Raw genomic sequence first — 14,340 nt, 5'->3', positions numbered from 1 at the left:
AACCCCGAGCGCTGGCCCCGGTCACGGGGGCCGAGCCAGCAGCTCGCCGCGGGGAGGGGGCGGTCCCGAGCCCCTGCCGAGCGGGCCGCGGGAGTTCCCACCCTCGGAACAGGGTTGTCTCCCTGCCTGTGGGTGCCGGGTCCCCGGGGGCCTGGACCGCCGTGTCAGCGGCGGCTCCTGGCTTAGAGGCAGCGGGTGCCCGGAGGGGAGGTGGCTGCGCTGCCCTTGGACGCGGAGGGGGAGGGGGTGCCTAGGCCGCCCGCGGCCCCCCCGCCGCCCGGACACCGCGGCCTTCCCGGCAGCCCGGCGGGGGCGGCCCGGCCACTTCCCCAGGCACGCAAGTTTCCTGGAGGGGCCGCCCCTCCTCTGGGGCTGTGGGCTGTGCTCGGGGGCCTGCCTTTAGGTCCTCTAAGGCGCAGATGAGTAATGCGGCCCCCTGGGCGCCCTGATGGGTGTCCCTGACGCATCCCTGCCTCGTTCCCGGGAACGGAGAACTGTCGCTACGAATCACTCAGGGCAGCATAACTAATGAGGGAAAAAAGCTAAAGACAAAAACATACTTCTTTCTCTACCTTATGAAAGTGAAGTGGTTCTTAATAGATAAGGCCCTTGTTAGCTGCTTGCTGATACCCGTTGAGGAAGAAGGAGGTAGGGATAATTTCTGTTTGCCAAAGGTGAAAAAAAATAAAATTAAACTGTTCCTTTCTAAACTACCACCTCTAGGGTCGTGTCGAAGATATTATCGTTACTGATTTTTTTTCTTTTTAATCTGATGTATCATGGGAGAGGGTCTAGCAGATACACATCATCATAAAATGTCTTTAATGTCTATCACAGCAGCATTATTCCCTAATGTTCTTATTTATGGAAAATTCAAGGAATATGTGACTAAATAGACTTTTGAGGGCCCACCTGAGATTTACACTTTTCTGTGATTGTACCTTCTTGGGATTTATGTCATGCAGTTTAAGATACTCTGGGGAAGTGGAGGCTGAGAGAAAGATGAAGTAAGAGTGATTTAGTGATGTAACTGTGCATTTGGTCGGTTTATTAAAGTGGCAGGATTGTAAATTAAATCTCATTTTTGAGTTATGACAGAAGCATGAGTTGCAACAAATGCCTTGTCCCTGTTGGGAGTGATCTTGCAAAACAGATAATAAATACAGTCTTTTTTTTTTTTTGTTAGGCTTCCGTATTTGTGTCTGATTATTTTTTGTAAAGTAGTGGACAAGTTTTTGCTATCTCTAATGCAGTGCTCTGACTTCTGTAATGTGTTACTTATGGGAGAACTGTAGAAAGTTGAAAGCGAACTTTTTCTCTGGGCTCAACTTCTTGCCTAGTTCAGGGTATTTTGATAATGAGAAGAAAATCTGGTGCTTTGTGTTCAAGGATCTGCTTAATGGTTACAGGAGGCTCTCAAGAAAACCCATTGCCTTTAAAGCTGATTTTTTTAAAACATGCTTCCCTTGCACAAGCAGATATCAAATGGTATATTTTTGCCCTCCCTTTTTTTTTTTTTCTCCTTCTGAGTGCCATCCATGCAGGGGTGTTTTCATATGATAATTTTAAAAGATAGCGGTGTGGAACAAAACATTCATTTTTTCCCCACTAATACACTGAATGCCTGTTTTCCAGTGTCTTTAAGTGTCTGCCAGGTGCATTTCAGTGCATAGTGGCAAAGTAAATATCTATTTTTCCACTTAAAAAAACTGTTCTGTCAGTTTCCAGACTTGATTGCTGTATTTTCATTCTTGAAAAAGTGACTACATGACCTTATTTATCTAGGTCCTGCTAGTGTGTGAACTGTTGTCTGGTAAATCAGTACAGATGTGCCTTTCTATTGAAATTGCATTGTCAGGAGTTCTTGAGGGGTTACAGTTTTATGGCAACTTTCTGAAGGTAAGTTGTGATAGGAAAAAGACATATTTGTCTGAAGTTGACATTCTGCTGCTCTTAATTTCTGCTATGGTTATGACCAGTGGCATGTCTTAAGACAGTGTCTTACCTGTGACTTTCGTGTCATCTTAGTGTCTGTCAAGTCACATTTTGGAAAATTGGGCCAGGACATTTAAAGCTATGAAAAGTTCTGAAACTTGTAATTTAATGTAGTAGTTTCTATTGAATTTATAAATAAGGTAGTGTAGAGGAGCAGTAAATATGTTTTCTGGTCCTTGTCAGTGCAATGGTTGAGAGCCTTTTCACAGCTCTTTTTGAGTGAGCCCAAGCCAGATAAGCAGCAGAGCAATTCTGTGTCTGCAGATCAAACAATAAGGTCTAGATTTTACCAAGTAAAAAGATGATGCGTTTTTGGGGGCTTTTTTAATTGATTTTATTGATGCTTACAGGACTTTTTGTAGTAAGATACATGCTTTCTGTCATGTACAGTGACAGAAAACATTAAGGAAAAGACTGAAAGAAGTATTAAAATTAAATTAAGCTGTGGGTTACTGTGCTAAACCTTGCCTATTGGTTGAACAGACATAGAAATGGCTCCAGAGACACATGTTGATAATGATGGCATGCAAAGAGATTACAGGAGCAGACTAGTATGTACTATTGCATTGAAGTTGGAGGGGTTCTTCTTTTAAAAGACTTGGGTTTATATTAGAAATTCAGATTCTCTAGGTTTCAAGAATCTTTAGAGACTGGGAAACTACTAAACTCTTGATGTTTCAAGATCTAAGAGACTGAAAAATGAACAGCTGAAAGAAGATACTTTGGAGTGAGGCTGTTAAGAACTTCTGAAACATCTGCTTAAGGTCAACAACTAACATTTGCTTGCCTTTTTTGAAGATCATGGAATCCATCCTTAAATCTGCAGACTTGCCCTTCTTTTTAGAATCTCCAGTCTGTCATTTCTGCTCAAGTAAAGTGTAAATGAATCACTGAGATGATCTTTATATTTTACAAAATCATTTCACTTACCCAGATAGTCTCAGTTGGGAAACCTCATTAGTATTCATGTTATTTTTGAAAAATTCATTAAACTTAGTGTTTGGAAATATTTTGCTCCCTTTTCTCCCTATTTTTGTATCTTCAACTTCAGTCATTATCAACTATCTCACTATTTATTGGAATAGTCTTACTGTACAAAAATTGGAAAGGGTTCAGTATGCAAGTTTTTACTTTAGATTACTTCATCTAAAGTATGCTGTACTTAACTTCTGATTCTTATGACTTGGAAAAATGCTTTCTTGGTTATTTTTCCTGGTTATCAGACCAGAGAGTCATAGAATCATGTAAAGTTTAATTTTTCTTAGACTACTCGATTCCAGAAGACTTCCTCTTCTGGTGTATATGAGCTCAAGGTTGAAGATTTTATAAATACATGGAAATATTACTGAATGTATTATATTCCAGTTAAACCTTTTTGGTTATTAGAGATGAGGCTGACTCTTTAATGACCTACATGTTGTCAGTTTTCCTTTGGCTTTTAAATATCTCTATGAAGGTTTTACTTATGAGTGAAACGAGGGCTGGGGATACTACAGTTAAATGGTTGTATGCATAGAAGGGCCTTGTAAGCTGGTGGTAGCATATGCTATGAAAAGAGTATGTCAGAAAGGGTAATACTTTTACAATTCTATTTGTACTGTAATGGCTGCTGGTTATCTTTTTATTGTCCAGACTGATGCCATAGCACTGCATTTAGTGCCTTAGAGCCAGAAAAGAAGGAAATATGTTAATAGACATAAAACAAATGAATTCCATTCTTCACATGGTGGCAGTCAGCAGGAAGTTGATTGAAAACACAGTATGAATAGTTTCAGCTCAGTTCTGGCAACCATAAGGTACTGTAGTCAGCGAAAACTGATAGTAATATTATTTGAGAACATTGCAGCAGGGCGCTTGAGCGATGTTGGTATTTGCTCTGCCTTTCTCTGACACTGTATGCATCATATGTGTGATGAGACACTGTGCCCCAAGAATTCTGTGCAAGCTCAATTCAGAGTTTATTTATGAGTCTGGATTTTCCAGTCACGTATCATCAGATCCTTGCCATGCCAATCTGGTTCTTTCCTCAATTAAGTTTGCTAAAATTAAACATTTGATCAAACGGTGAATCATTTGACTTAAGCATGATATATTTGTGAGTGTATATCACCAAAGCTTGCTTTTAGCTTCTAAACAAACAATGGTTATATATATGTGCCATTTAGAAGCCTCTTTTCTGACTAGTCTTTTCTTTACTTTTTTTGGTGATTACAGCTGTTCATTCCAAAGGAACTCGCAGTGTTCCATTTCAATAAACACTGCCTTTTTAATAAACACTGTCTAATTTCACAGGCAGTGTAGGTCATCGAGGATGCATAATGCCTCCCTAAACCTAATTTGCTTTAATCATTATTGCAACCTAACAGAGATGTTTCTAAATGAGGCTTGAGTAAACTGTTGAAATACGTACCTTTCCCTCTGAGAGTCTGTTTTCAGTAGGCTTGGATCATGCGGTTCCTTAGCAAGGCTTTCACTGGCTGGCACTTTAGATCAGATGCTGGAGTAAGCAGTGGATTTTTCGGTTTGAGACAGTGTACTCCATTTTGCTCTTAGGTTAAGACTAAAAATACTGTATGATTGTAGTTTTTTTATATTATGCATGAACTTATATAATACTCTGCTAAATTCTTGGGTAAAGGAACTTGAAGCAGTTTATATTTAAAACCATCATTAACTGCTGTAATGATATATCTACTGGTGTGTTGCACAAATCGGTGTGACAGATTATTTAACTGAGGAACAAAGAGTCTGATGAGAAATTGATTTAGTTACAACTTTCCTGCAAAGTACTACACTGTATGATAAGGGATGTTGGAGAGACACTAAAATTATTTGCTTAGATCCTAATTTTAGATGATATTGACAATTATGAGATAGAGAAGTTTCTGTCTGAGGAGAGCATGGTAGTGAGGAATTGAACTTTGTCATGTTCCCTATTTGAATAAAAATATGCAGGATAAAGCATGATAAATTATGATTTCCCTTGGTCACTACAATAATACAACTAGAAGGACATATCAAAAAAAGTCAAAAGATAACTAATTTTATCCACTTTTTTGTACAGTGAGCACTTGCCTTTTGCAAGTACAGTTGCAAGGTACCATGTTTTTGCTAAGTTTTCCATTTGCTGTAGAAGCTTACCTTATGAAATGTAGCTTATTGGCACTTAAAGTAAAATCAGATGTACTGGGCTTAATGCTTTAACTGTAATAAGTTGTTTTCTAGGAATGTGAAAACAGTACTTTCTTTTGCAGTAGTTAATAGAATAGACAAAACAGAGAGGAGATTTTGTTTCCTAATGAAAACCAGCTGTTCTGGATCAGACCAAAGATGCATCCAGCCCTATTTCTGATTTGGGTGATAAGTGCTGCTGTGGGAATAAGCATAAGGACAGAGCAAGCATGAAGTGATTCTTTTCTTGGTATACCTCTTTTGCTGCTGGCAGTCTGACATAAAGTTGTCCTCTGTTCAGTAGATTTACAGCTTAGTAGGTCTTACCTATTTTTTGGTTTGCATAATGAATTGGTGAGGCCATATGTACTCTTGACCCTTACAATGTCCTGCAGGAAGATGTTCCGTAATTTAACCATTCTCTCTTGGGAAAAAAAGTAATTGATTTTGTTTCCTTTAAATATGCTGTGTGATAATTCTAAGGAGTGAATAAATTCAAACAGCTGGTATATGAGGGCATTTTATTTAAGAAGATCAAAAAATAGGCCTGCTTGATTAATAATATCTGTTAACTTAGTGCAGCCAGAATTTGAGGAAAAAGCCTTCTTGAATAACCATGAATTTACTCAAAATCTGTGTATAAAATGTTCTATAAATATTTTCTAATTCTAAATGGGTGCTGTGTTAATTATAGACTGGCATATCCAGCACCTTTTAATCTAATTGTAACTTCCCTATCAGTCAGAATGAAATTCACTATTGTGGCCGCTGTTCTTACAAGTGGAATAAACAAGGAAGAACTAGATTGTCCTCCTTTTTGAAGCTTGGAGGAGTTAAGTCACTGTGTCTAAGTCACCTTCTGGGTTTCTGTCTTCCTGTGCGACAGAACTTTCTTCATGTCTTCTGCAAACTCTGATTAGTCAAAAGTATTACTGTTTGGTCAGTGCTGACAATTATTCCACATTATTCCAGTTAGTGCTAGAAAATATCTGTCTTTATACTAATTAGTAAAATGTTCAAATGTTGTATGGTACCATAGATGTGTTTCATATAATTCTTCATTTTGATGAAGATGCTTTAGGTTCTCAAAAGTTTCTGATGGTAAACCCAGTCAGTCAGAGGATTATAATATAGGCATCGTAGTTTTGGAGGAAATACTTCTGGTGACTTTAATTCTATACATTTCAAACAATTTACCACTTCTGTTGAAATTTGATGTTAATATTTTTGCTGCGTGTTGGACAGCTGTTGAAATCTCAAATTGGTGGAAGCCTCAAGACTCAGTATTTCTTTTAAGGTGTTGAAATCAGTGATGCAAAACATTAGCTAAAGAGAGTGATCCTTGATTGATGTATTTATTGGAGATGTTGGGCTTTGACTTCTATGTTTTCACTAACATCCATTACTGGATTTCAATTTCTTTTTAAATTAGAAGTTAGTGCATAAAATAGACACAGGCTTTCTTTAGAGCCAGTGGTTAAAAATTATGAATGTGATATACTTTCTCAGCCAATTACTGTTTATATTCTTTAAGGATAAAAATGTAATTGTGTTCATGCGTCTCCTCAAATATACAGCCTTAACTGATATAATTAACATTGTACTTCACAAGTTAAGAGAAATTGTGAATGTTGTTGGACAGTATTTGATCTTGATTATATTGAAACCCTTATTTGGGTTAAAATGAACTTCATATTCACTTTAAGCTGGCAAATTCCATTGCTATTTTCTTCCTTTTTTTTTTCTCCTTTTTTAACTGAAGTGTCAGAAATATTTCCTGTCTATTTTGAACAGGCAGGGCTCACTAGGATGGAGTCCCTTCTTTGCTTTTGTGAGAAGAATTGAAAATCAGGCAGTAGCTGCAGCATGAATCAACTTCTCTCAATGACAGAGCTGTGAAGAAACTTAGGTCAGAGTAGCTTCAGATATTAAAATGGCATCTCCTTGGGATGCTGAGAATGCTACATAACAAAATGTTGTTGAGGACACCATATGTATTGGAAAATAAATGGTTCTGGCAAATGAAACCTTTGTGTGAATGACCACAGTGGTTTTAGGCTGTGGAGATGTCATTAATGGACAGAAGTAGCGGGTTGGTATTTTTAGGTTCTGCAGAAATGCTCAATCATTCATTATCTTCTAATTTAAGATTTTGATTTAAAGCTATTTTTGTAATAGAGATGGGTCTTTTGTTTGAAATGGTGGGAAGTTTCTGTTCTTACAGAGTGTGGGGTTAAACTTTTATTTTTTTTGACACTTTTTTGCAATCTTGAATGTCAAACAGTGTATTGTAATGCATAGCTCCATTAACTCTTAAGTTATTCCTTACCTGTACTCAGGAAAACATAGTAGTTGAAGAGTTTCAGTATTCCATGAGGAGAAGAAAGTTTGCAGTTGTGTGTTCAATTTCTGTTTATAGCATCTGACTAGTAACACTGTGGTAAGTGCAGTACTTGCCTGTACAGAGAAGTTGTATTATAGAATTGTTGATGGATTTTTACACTTAACGTGTCATCTGGTGTCTTCTGTGCAGAAGCAAATGCTATTCCACATTATGTATGAAAGACTTTTAGGTATCCTGTTTGACTCCATCTGTTTTATCTTGCCACCATTCACATGCTCTGAACTTGAACAACATAAGTCAATGCAAGGAAGATACATTTCAGTTTCTAAATATTGTAGTATTTTTATTAGTGTTTTAGGGAAATTTATTTCTAATATTACTTTCATCAGTGTTAAGCCCTTTAATAAATGTACTTTGGTTAATGTTGGATTTCCAGTGTTTGTAAATTAGAGACTAAATGGAAGTAATGAAAAATTTTGAATGGACATAAAAACCGGTTTTCCTAAAATTATTTTAATAAGCAGTTAGACAAACAGAGAAAAAAAGTTTGGTTGATGATTACTGTCTTTAGTTTTTGGCTCTTTAGATTATATAGTGTCTAATGTTGGGTGAGTTGTTTATTTGAAGGCCTTAGTAATGTATGTATTTAACTTCTGCTTGGTTGAATGTACTATTTAAGTTGAAAGTCCTAATTACATCCTAAGCATCCTAAGGAAGGGGAACACAATTCTAGATTTGAAGCAGTGTTTTGAAGAATGAAAAGCTGTCTGGTTTCATGATAGGCACCTAATTGTGCCCTTAGAAGAGCAGAATCCAAAGTCATGTCCTTGTTGACTTAATTGCTGAAACACAACCATCCTTCACAGTATGACTGTTACATCAGCTCTGTCACCATAACTGCAGCATTTTTATCTCTAATTATTATAATTCAGAGGAGTCTCAGAGGAAGCTGCATATATAAAGTAGGCAAAATGCTATCATTTAGTGAGAGTCCCTCAGTTTTGGAAATTGTATTGTCCTCCGAGTATTGATTAGATGCTATTTTGATCCAATAGAATGTCAATATTAAGGAGCCTGGGTTTTTGATAAATCCATTAAGTATCTTAGATTTTTTTTTTTTAACAAGTATCCACTATTAGTGAGTGAAATGCATTTTTTACTTGAAGCAAGAAGAGTTCTAGGTTGGGTATTGCTGACACCAGTTTGAAAGACAAGGCATTAGTAATGCTTGTTCATTGCTCAATGCTCTACTGTTACCTTTTCCTTAGTAATCTCCTTCACTGAACTGATGGACAGTAATGGTTTCCAAAATTGTCTGGGTGTTAACAAATGCTTGCTTATTCATGCAGATAGGTTTCAAATGTTCCCCTGAATTGTTAACATGTTTATCAATTTAAAATCTATTAATTTATATTTTTAGAATAAACTTTTGACTGTGTACTTCTATGAGGGAATTAAAGCAATTCTCATATAGCATGTTTCCATAATGAAGATTCTCTCCACTTTTAATTTGTAAACATGTTAGCATAATTATTCCATTTTTAATAGGAAAAAAAGCATCATAATTTAAATTTTTGAAATGCTCAGAATTTTACAAAATTTAAAATATTTTTAAAGTTCTTCAAAGAACCCCAAAATATTGGGGGTTTTATTTTTTTTTTAATACAGATGTGTGGATGAACCATCATTTTTGCTATAACTTATAAAGGGCTTTTAAGATTAGTCCATATATATTCAGTACCTTCCCTAGGTGCTGAGTAATTTTTGACCTTTTGAAAGAAAGCAATTAGCAATAATATTTGTACATTTCAAATACATATTTTTTTTGGCATTGAGACTTCATGATTAGTACTTCTTTGCAAAATAATTGAAATTAAACTTGCCTTGGAAATAGTAATTAAGATGGAGCAAGTTGACTCCTTTTATTTAGGAAAGTGGACTAACTCTGCTGCTTATTGTCAAATACATGGAACATTTGTGATACTCCTAGCATATCTATCTTGTAGTATAATTCTTTTCCAGAATCTAATACCAAGTTAGATATTAGAATGCCTCTGCATATAGTGTTGAATGTCACCATATATTCTTCTTTTACTTGGAATGTAGCTCCTTAGCAGTTGTTTTATTTTGGACATTGGATGTGTTCTTGTTTAACTTTCTCTTGGGTACTGCTTTAGACATTGTGCTCTAATGTTGATATTTTTTAAAGACATCTGTTTATTACACAACTTTAGAGACATAAATCCATGTGGGTAGTAGGATGTTCCTTTTTTAATAAAAGTCCCTTCTTGACATCTAAGTTTAGAAAGCATTTATTGCTATTTCTGCAATACACTCTGTGTATCAGCACAATCAGTCCATGCTTTTCTCTGCATGGACTCTCTCTGTTTTCATTTGTGAATCATATATCCTTCTTCACTCAATTCCACAGTGCTTTAGGAGCTTTGAATGAGAGATGTAGCAAAGAGTATTTAGAAGCAAGGAATATTTTCATTTAGAAACAGGTATTTGTTTTAAACCAGAACTTGCTGTAGGACAATACTGGCCCACTGATGTGCTGCTTCCCAGGTGGTTCATCTAGAAGTGTTTGTGGTGGGTGGACGAAATCTCTTTCAATCAGAAGAGTTGCTGTGCAATTAGAAGAGCAAGAACTGCCTGCATTACACATCTGTGAGTCTCAGATGGTTATGTAGCACTCTCTTGATGAAGATAGGACCCCATTATCATTTTCCTGTGATGCAGTACTATTAAAGTTCTTGTGTGACTAATTCAGGAAAGACCAGAAATCTTTCTGGTGAATAATTAACACTTCCTGTTCTGCTTAAGTGACTTGCAAAGAGAGATTCAAAAGGTAAAAACAAAACCACAAGGATGTATATTACAGTGATGTATATTATTATACAGAAAACTGATGCATTATATTATACTAAAAATGACGTCACTCAGTGACATAATAAGAACTCCAGCATCGCAGTTTAAAATTCAGTTGCTTGAGCTGAAGCACAGCTGAAATTCAGATAACAGAAAGTACTGGGTGATATTGAAACTGCTGTAATTGGAATAAGTAAATAGAACAAACCAGTGCTTTGAGAAACTTAAGTCTGCAGCTTTCAGAGATTGGTATAATTTTTTTTTGGTTGCTTTCTGTGGTTCCCCCTGCCCCACCCACCCCCTTCATAACAAGTTTCCATCATACTCCTAGATACAATTGAGACAGAAAGTGATTTACCTTTCTTATTAGCATTCCTTTTGTCTTTATTATTTCAGTTTGCTGATTTAGAGTGGTGTTTTGACTTCTGCTAGTGTTTTTTTCAAACTTGTATAAAGAAAAGATGTTATTTCTTTTTTTTAAAAAAATAATATTTTTTGAGGGCTATTTAAGGCTGCTAAGCAACCAGTGAGTATTTAAATCACTTTATGGTCAAAATGGATTTATACTTCTTTCAAGGTTACCTAGTAAAATTATGACACAAATAGAAGCTTCAAGGACTTGTGTTCTTTGGGTGTCCATGAAGGCAGTTACAGAAGAGTGCATGGGAAATAGTGAGCATGATCCTCATTTTGGGATTATTAGCTGGTTAATCAGTGGTGCTTAAGTTTCTTTGGCTTAGTTTTCTTGTCTCTCATCATTCTACGGGACAAATTCTGAAGGTAAGTGTTACATTTTTAGTAGCACAGATGGCTACGTAATTTGGAAAAAGTAGACCAACTTTTGGAGGCACGGCCATTTCTTCAGTGTATGGGAAAGTTAATCTGCTTTTTCTAAGTATATACCTAGATATTACCTCTGTCCCCAAAATCAGTCTTGCCCATACCCTTAGGTCATCATGGTTGCAGCAATGACATGAAAGGCAAGTGTGTTCTACCAGCCAGGACAGGTGGCCTGATTGAATGGTTCTGTATTTTTTTCAGCTGTTTTCATGTGTGTGTTATTCAGAAATCCCTGTTTCTGGCATGATATGTAGCAAACACTAAATGTGGTATTCTCCTTACCACAGAAGATTGAACTGTTCAATTTGTACCATCAAGAAAAAGCTAGAGATGTGTTGAAATTGCATTGAGTCTAGTTAAATTAGGCAAGTGTAAGCATTTTCTTTGAGACAGTATAGGTTGTATTTTACTTTGCCAAAACAGAGCAAAATCACCTACATGAATTGACTGGAGAAAAATGATGCTTTAGCTGAAAATCCAGAATTGTATGCAAATCTATTGTTTGCATGGGGTCAGATGTTGGTAAAAGTTTTGGGATGTAAGAGGGAAAGAAAACAATGTATATGAAAATAGTAATTTACATATTTGCTGTTCATTAGTTTAATAGCTGAAGACACTTTTTTTAGTTCTGTTACATGTCACTAAATTTCCCAGACTTCTGTCATGCATTAGTGTAAATGGAGAGTGAAAAAAGTTTCTGTGGGCTCCTTTCATAAGGGGCCTTCCATGTGTAAAGGATGCAGTTGAAGAAGGTGCACAAGTTTTATGATTATAAGCCTAAAGTCAGGCAGAATCATTGAAATACCAAGTTTTCTTTTTTATTTTACTTGAAGACTAGAGATAATTTAAGAGTTATGGGTGATACTGCTGCTTGCCTAATTTTTAAAACTCATTTTAACTCCTGTTAAGGATTCAGCATTAATTTGATGTAGTTAATGAAGCAGTAGAGTTGCAGTTTGCAGCCGCAGCCTGGCACAGAGATTAGGTGGTTAAAACTTGCTTGTACGGAGGTTACATACACATAGCTTGGATGAGAGTTGAGGATGAGGAAAGGTTTTGGGGCTCGTTTGTGTTACTTGCTGTTAATGATCATTCTATTTGCTGACTGTGCCTTTGCCTGAGGTTGCCTTCAGAGATGCATAAAAAGCTACTCTAACGAAAGAGTCTTTGCTCTTTGCATGCATGAGGATAAAATATTTAACTTGGCTCTGATTTCCCACTCTCTGAATTGGATGAAATAAACATACCGATTGTGGTTTATTCTCTCAGTTTCTATTATTAGAGGAAAATAAGAAGTTTGGGCTTGTTCCTATGGATGCTAAATGTGAGCAGAATGCAGGGAGAACAGTGGCTGTGGAAAAGTAGGCCACATAGTTTTCTCTGTCTTGCCTGAGAAAGCAGCCTGGGAAATCATAACGAGGAAATTAAAACAATCCTCAGAGATAGAAGGCAGCCTTGCAGGTGTTGTTTCGAGGGGTGGTGTATGCCACTGACCAATGATGGTGATGTGTTAGTTCACTGACCAGTAAGAGTTTTACCTTTCTGGACTTTTGTGTATCAGTCTTTTAAAGAAGATCTGAGGTAATAAACCTTGCTCTCCTGTTCAACTCACAGGAGAGTCTGTGTCATGCTTCTTAGCCATTCCTAACCTAAAGTGACATGTTCCCACACTTTATCCATATTATTCTAAAACAGGGAAATGGTGAGACTAATAATGGTTTCTGTTAGTGCTGCGATGCCCTTGTTTTTGTTCATGTAAATAATTCTAGACTGTTTGCTTTGAACACTCAGTAAAAGCTACCTTGTGAAAATGACAGCAGTGAACATTACACTTTACATTAATCTGGATCACTGGTGATTTGATGAAAAAGCCAAAATATCACTCTGTGTAAAGGTTTCCTTCTCCTGTCATGGGATGAAGGTTGTAGGATGAATATCGGGATTTTGAAAGAGACCGGACCACAGGGAGATGTCCTAAAACATGATTTATTAGTATTCTTGTACAGTCTTAACGGAGTGAGAACGTCTTCATCATATGCACTGGTTGTTCATGGTCAGTTGTCACAAGACCACAGGTTACAAGGGGTTTTAAGGGTTAATTAGTCAAGGAACTAATGCCACAAAAAATGTTTCTACTTTTACACCAATAGCTAATTGTTTTGTTTCATGTATCTTTACTGCAGTGTGGACTTTCTTAACCAGTCATATAATGACACACGAAACTATTTGCTACACTTCAAAACTTCTTACTACCTTTATAACTACTTCTGTATCTTAACTTTAAGACCTTAAAACTTTCCACTAACTAGCTCAATGCCTTTCTATTTAAACTCACATTCTTACTTACAGTTCTAAATCTGGAAGCCTTCTCCAAGGTCTTAAATCAAACCCTGTGTCCATGTCTGTGTCTGAGCTTGCATACATGAGATTTTGAGAACTTTCTTGGAATTGCTTGGAATTCCCACAGATGAAGGATTTTTTTTTACTAGATGTTTAAAACCCTTGAATTTTAAAGAAAAATGTGCATTCCAAATTATTTTTACCGTGGTAATTGAAATGCAGTTGCCTGAGACCTGGGAAGTGTGCTGTGTGAAATAGGAGAAGGGCACAGTGCATTACATAGGGGGTCTCATCCCATCTTCATATCTGACTGACTCCCTTCCTAGAAAGTGCTGTTCCCTGACCTGTCGGCCACTGAAATGCATGTGCAGCTCATTTCCTCCATTTCCCATGGAGAGATGACCAGTGCAAACTTAGTGGAGAGGAGTGAGCTGCTCCTACACCTGGTTCACACTGCCTTCTGTAGTAGCTGTGGTGTTACTTAGGGGGCTTTCACTTGAACAGCAGTGGAATAAAAGCTTCTGACTCAGCTTCCAAGGCACCATGTGAGAAAGATCTACACACATCTACACTCAAGAATAAATTTAGGCTGGCAAAACTTTAAAGGAGATAGCAAGGGAGGAGAGTAAAGCATCTTCACATTTTGATTATTCCTTTAGTTCCCTTGTTGCCTTTTCTTCTAAGTTCTCCAAGTACAAAAGAAAAACCTAGGTATTTTTATTTTTGTCAATGAAAGAGTATAATAGTTTTGGGTGACCTTGTTCTGTCTATCCTCCAGC

General features: G+C 36.9%; 1 protein-coding gene across 1 annotated transcript in view; it reads left to right on the top strand.

The window, feature by feature from the left end:
- Positions 1-437: 437 nt before the first annotated feature.
- The window catches only part of ZFAND3 (zinc finger AN1-type containing 3), a 162,323-nt gene continuing 148,420 nt past the window's right edge, over positions 438-14,340 (top strand). The window contains exon 1 of the mRNA XM_015621347.3: positions 438-648. The gene's annotated coding sequence lies outside the window, so the exon portion shown is untranslated. The remainder of the gene's footprint in view (positions 649-14,340) is intronic.

This window comes from Parus major, chromosome 3 (assembly GCF_001522545.3).
Source record: "Parus major isolate Abel chromosome 3, Parus_major1.1, whole genome shotgun sequence".
NCBI classification, from domain to species: Eukaryota; Metazoa; Chordata; class Aves; order Passeriformes; family Paridae; genus Parus; species Parus major.
Note: the sequence above shows the minus strand (reverse complement) of the source record. Positions and strands in the feature narration are given on the sequence as shown.